A 6,000-nucleotide genomic window follows, 5' to 3' on the forward strand; every position below is an offset into this window, starting at 1 on the left:
TACAAATTTCAAAATCTCTAAGTAACACAGAACTTTCTGTGGTGACAGAAATGTTCCATAGCCGAGCTGTTCGCTACAGCGGCTACTAGCCAAAAGTAGCTACTGAGCCCTTAAAATTTGGTTAGTGAGGGGAGGGAGTTTAGGATTAGCAGATGCAAACTATTATAGGATGGATAAACAACAAGGAATGATACTTACTATTTGCGATAAACCATAATGGAAAAAAAATGAAAAATATATATACAATTGAGTCAGAAACTAAACACAACACTGTAAATCAACTATACCTCAATAATATGGTTTAAAAAAATTGTTCAGTGAAATAAGGAATTGAACTTTAAATGATACCTAATTAAATTAATTTAAATTTAACATGTGCAGCTTTAAGGAACTGGAGGGAAATATTTATACCTTACATTCTGATTCAAATAGTAAAAAGCCTGTAGATGGGTATATACACAGAGACGTAAGTTTATTTTCTTTAAATTCTTGTGATTTACGTAGAAGAAAGTACATAATATAACAACACTGGTGCTACATTTGTGAGAATCGAATTTTCTATGCTAACCTTCTAGAGAGGACTAGAATATTGGTTCACAAGTTGGCTCCACATTGTAATTTCTTAGGGAGCTTCCAAAAATATGTATGTCTGGGTCTTAACCCCAAAGTTTCTAGTTTAATTGGTCTGAATTGAGTCCTGGGCATTAAGATTTTTAAAAGCCACCCAGGTGATTCTATCATGCAGCCAGAGTACCACTAAACTAGAAAGAAAATAAGAAACTGTTTATTAAGCACAGATGCAGTATGCAACCAAAGATATTTTTTTGCTGGTAGGCAAGAGGGCCTTTCAGCAACCTAGATTCAAGTTCACCCTGAGGACTATGGTGAGTTACATGTTCTAAACATTCAGGAATAATTTGGGTGTACCATCATAAGTTTTTGCTATTACTGAATGTTGTTCAAATATATAAAAGAGATTAAAAGAGGAGGAAATAAACTACTGTCAATTTGTACTTGCCACTTTTATATATATTATTAATTTCATTCTCAAAATACTATGAGAGGTAGGTATTATTAAATTACAGATGTGGAAAATAAAGATAAAGATGTTCCCTAGGATTTGGGCACATGTTTCTCAAACAGTAAAGTTCACATTCTTTACACTATAGCAGAATTCTCTCTGAGGAAGTCTGTTTCAATAAATTCTTATACTGGAATCAAAGAAAGAAAAATGAAGAAAAAGCAGGATTCAGTGGTGGAGCACAGGCTAAGGCAAACATCTTTAAACAGGTGCTTAAACCAGTTCCTGTATTTCCTAAGCACACCCTGGGGAAAAAAACACATTCATCTGTGGTTCACATCTCCACCAGCCTCTGCACTAGGCCATGTAGGAGTTGCTGTCCTTCTACCTTAAGAAGTTAAATAATTGGTCTCCTACTGCCTCACAAGCGATTAGCTACTGTCATCCAGCCTTCATACAGGCTGCGGAGTCACAGGGCCTGACACTAAACAGTAATAAGACAGGGGTTTTCACTTTGCCCCCTAGACTCACAGGATTACTGGAACTCTTCCTGATAGAGCAGTTTACAGACCAGTTTTTTGTTTTCTTTTAACTTTTTATTTTGTATTGGAGTATAGCCAATTAACTATGTTGTGATAGTTTCAGGTGGAAAGCAAAGGGACTCAGCCATACAAATACATGTATCCATTCTCCCCCAAACTCCCCTCCTATCCAGGCTGCCACATGACATTGAGCAGAATTTCCTGTGCTACCCAGGAGAACCATGTTGGTTATCCAGTTTAAATACAGCATGTGTACATGTCCATCCCAAACTCCCTAACCACCCCTTCCCTCATCCTTCCCCCTGCAACTGTAAGTTCGTCCTCTAAGTCTGTCAATTACAAACCACAGTTTTGATGGGACATACCTACAGTAAGTCTGTTCATAGGATTTCCTGGGCAACAATAAACAAATTTACACTGACTATGTTACTTTTAATTTAACTCAGACTATTTAAGGTTCTATAATAATTTTCATATTAAAAGCTTTTTAAATGCACTTCCTGGGTTGTTCTTAAGTTTCAAATTAAGAAAAGCTGTCAGTGGAAAAAATGGGAAAGCGCGCAATAGACCCTCACCTTCCCCATCAGCGCTAACTCTTCAGTCCTGAGACCCAATATCCTTTCTCCTTTTTCAGGCCCCAGCCTTGCCAAGGGACATCAACTCAAAGTAGTCACACTTGGTTACATCAGAGGCCTGACAGGAGAAAACCTTCAACTCACTCTTCTAATTCATGGCACAGACTTCTCCCAAAGCATGTTCCAAAATAAGAAAATGTTGACAGGATTTAACTCCTACATGCACAGGCTTGAGGTATGACACTGTTTCCCTTCGATTTCAATGGTATTAATTACAACTTAGTTGCACCACAAAAGTGTTTTGTAGTTTATTTTAAAATTACAAACTCTTGTCCCAAAAAATAAAAAATAAAAAGGAAGCAGCAGCAGAGGCTTATCCCCGGCAATCCCTTTCTCTAGTAAGTCTGGGCTGGGCCATAAGATGAGCTGAAAAAATACACACTCAACTGATACAGGAGAAGTTACAATGTTCCTCATTCCATCCTTGACCTACTAAAGTAGAATAAAGCAAGGATTTGACCTGTTCTTCTTAATTAAAAAAAAAAAAAATACATAAATTCTATTCAAGACTGATACCTATCATTTACTGAAAATAACTGATTAGTTAATTCTCACATTCACTTTTCATTTGAGGCATGCCTCCAGAAAAAATAATGTAGGTTTTAAAACTTTTGATCCCATTATAGTATCAAAGTCCATCCTTGCAATTGACACTGGTTTTTATGGTTTGCGTATGTGTGCTACTTGTGACACGAAAAGCCATTTATAAATATTTTTAAATGATGGTAATCACTCTCCTAAAAATAAGTGGGCTTCTCATGCAAGTAAAAGTTTTGGTGGAACAAATGTTAATCCAAGACAAACTACATAAGAGCTAAAAAATAAGTTCTTGTAAAAGTGAAACACACTACAAATTAGTTCCTTTTCTTAATAACTAACCTAGATGTTTTTTCTATTTAACTCCTGCTTCCATTCTGCCATCTCCCCCCCACATACTCCCACAAAGCCGCTAGAACATCAAAGTTAGAACACAAAGTTATTATGAAAAAGGTAAACTAAACTTAAAACTGGATCGTAAAGCAGTCCATTAGCCTCTGTGCGAATTTACTGAATCAATACATACAAGAACTTACTGATGCTGATGATAATAACACAAGAAATAATCTGTATCATAGCACAACACAAGCGAGCAATGAGCATGAAGCAAGTTTTCACGTTGACCCTGCCAACCCAGTCATCAAGAATTTGGGAAAATACCAAGGCTTGTTTCATAATGCAATAACTTCTTTCTTCCCCCCGCCCCCCGTCCCCCCAATCCTTTAGTAGCCTCTGTAGATCTAAATTTTAAAATCGTTTTAATTAGTTACCTGCGCCCATCAACCCACAGATCAGGTGTCCTACATTTTGTTTAGGTCCCCGCCTTGAAAACAAACCCGATTGCCCCATTTTCTGAGAGGTAAACTCAGCTCCAGGAAGCTCCCTATGAAGTCACCGCGTTTGTTGTTTCAAAGATGCAATTAAACGAAAATGACACAGGCTGTGGAACAGATGAGCTGCCCAAGTGCGTGGAGGAGTCGATCATCTCTGTGTAAGGCCAACGAAAACTGCATTGCTGTAAATCTATTTTAGTGGTAATATTTCTCCCAGTTCCTCCTTCTCCAACATACTTACAATACAGGGAAATTAAACTTCGTAAAAACTTTCTTGCCTCTACCAAACTTTAGCTTCCCAGCTTTCGGTACTACAGCATCTTGCAAAGAGCATAGGCAGGGAGGCGGGGGGGTGGCGGGGAGAGGGGTGGTTAACTCCAGAACGCAGAGAAGAGCAATAAAAGAGCTTGCATCAGGCAGTGTCCGTCCCTCTGCTCTCTGTTCCCCACCACCCCACCCCCTCTTCTTCGAACCCTCACATATACACATTCTTCTGGGCGGCCTCTAACCACACCACGTCCACAATCATTTACAGAAATGAGAAACAGACTCCGGGAGCCCTTCCCTCGGCACGCACAGAGCTGGCGTAGCACGATGCGGGTAATGTCACTCTCGACTGCCCCACAATCTCTGTACTCATCCCCTCTGGGGTTTAATTCCCAAGGATCCGGCTTTCCTCCGCCGAGAAGGCGGATCTACCTAATTCACAAGCAAACAGCATCTCATCCTTCCTACCCCCACCAGGCCCACCAAAGAAAAGTTCCTTCCACCAGGGCCACAGAGAGGCTGATTTTGAGGAGCTGGAGAAAAAAAAAAAAAACAGAGAGGAGGAAGAGAGATCGCGGCGCACTTTGTTTGGCAGTCTGCGCCCCTCCAGCCCAGCGCCCAGGGCAGCGCGCGTCCTTACCCGCTTGTCCGGAGACCCGGTCCGGCTACTGGCGCACGGGGCAAGGGCAGCCGGGACGCGGCGTCGGGGCGGGCCGCGGGCAGCCGCCGCGGGCGCCGAGAGCCACCACCTCCTCTCCCCCAAGCGGCTGCGGGCGTGGGCCGAAGAAGCTGGAGAAGGAGCCTGGGGAGGGGGGGAAGAGAAGCAGCATCTCCTCCTCCTCCACGCCTCCGAAACACCGCTCCGGCGGCGACCCCGGCCGACCGCCAGACCCTGGAGCGCTCGCGCACCCTCGGCTGCCCCGCGCGCCTCCAAGGGCTTCCCCAAACCCCCCGGAGCCGGGCCGCTCAACTCTGGCTGCCGGCTCCGAGCGCTGCCGAGATGCGCCTGAGGCAAACAGGGAAGCCGGGGAGCGCTGCTCGCCCGCCACGACTGTCTCTCGGGGCGGTAATCCCGGTGTGTCACCCTGGCCGCGCCGCGGCTGCGGGAGCTCCCGGCTGCACTCCGGCTCCACCTCTAAGCGCTCGCCCGGTTCCGCCCCAGTCCCTGTCAATCAACCCTCCTCGGACTCCTGGAGCCCCTCGGATCTCCGATCCCGCCGTCCCCTCGACCTCATTGGCCCGACGGCCCCTCAGCCCCGCCCCCTCCCTAGAGACAAGGTCGCCGAGGAGACCGGCGCCCAGGTTCCTATGACAACCGGTGCCTTGGGCCTGGCTTTTCGCGAAGTTCTGTCCTGCCAGAAGCTCAGGTTGATAGCCCCGCAGGAAAAGTTCCTAGCCCCTCCGGGGTGGACTCCTAATTTCAGGCCAAGTTGAAAGTGCCGCCGACCGCCGCCACACTTCCAACTTCGGAAACAGAACTTTATGGCCCTGGGGAATGCGAGGGAGAATGGGAAAATGCCCTGCTCTTCCTCTGTGAATCTAAATAAACCCCTCCCCCTCTCTTTGCCCTCCCCTATCTCCAGCCTTGTTTCCATATTCTTACCGGGCGGATTTGGGCTTTGAAAGGGTGAGGAGAAGAATGCGAGAAAGAGCGGGGCTATGCCAGTTCCCTGCAGCAATATTGCAACTTGGAAATGGCGGGGTCGACGAAAACAGCTCGGTGAGTTTCCCCAGAGTTGTAAAGTGATCTTCAGAGATGCGGTGGAACACTTGGTCAACCCCAGATGCCCTCAGGAAAACTCACATTCTCATCTTTTTGAAATAATAATAATAACAATCAAGTATGTAAAATCTTGTTATTTTCCTTCTGAAGTTCAGATAATCCTAAAGTTAAAAAAAATGAAGAAAAAGTTTGACATAATGGAATAAAATAAAGACACCCATTTTTCTATAGAACTACATACTACAGCTTGGTAAAAGTATGTCCTAGCAGCTATGACCCTCCTGAAAGCTAAAAGATTTAGATGTCCACAGTTTAACCAGGAAGTCTTGACTGAATTCATGAGCAAAGGATATCTTATCATTTGAGTTTCAAAAGTTTGGGTTTACTCTCAGAAGTAGAAGGTAAACCCGGTACAATTGGAACTGAAGGTTAAGTTATTCTT

The 6,000-nt window shown here is 44.2% G+C and overlaps 1 protein-coding gene across 1 annotated transcript in view; it reads right to left on the reverse strand.

Moving 5' to 3' along the window:
- The window catches only part of PTPN13 (protein tyrosine phosphatase non-receptor type 13), a 212,479-nt gene extending 207,917 nt beyond the window's left edge, over positions 1-4,562 (reverse strand). Inside the window, exon 1 of the mRNA XM_061145595.1 lies at positions 4,476-4,562. The gene's annotated coding sequence lies outside the window, so the exon portion shown is untranslated. The remainder of the gene's footprint in view (positions 1-4,475) is intronic.
- Positions 4,563-6,000: the final 1,438 nt, after the last annotated feature.

Source organism: Dama dama, chromosome 6 (genome assembly GCF_033118175.1).
Source record: "Dama dama isolate Ldn47 chromosome 6, ASM3311817v1, whole genome shotgun sequence".
NCBI lineage: Eukaryota > Metazoa > Chordata > Mammalia > Artiodactyla > Cervidae > Dama > Dama dama.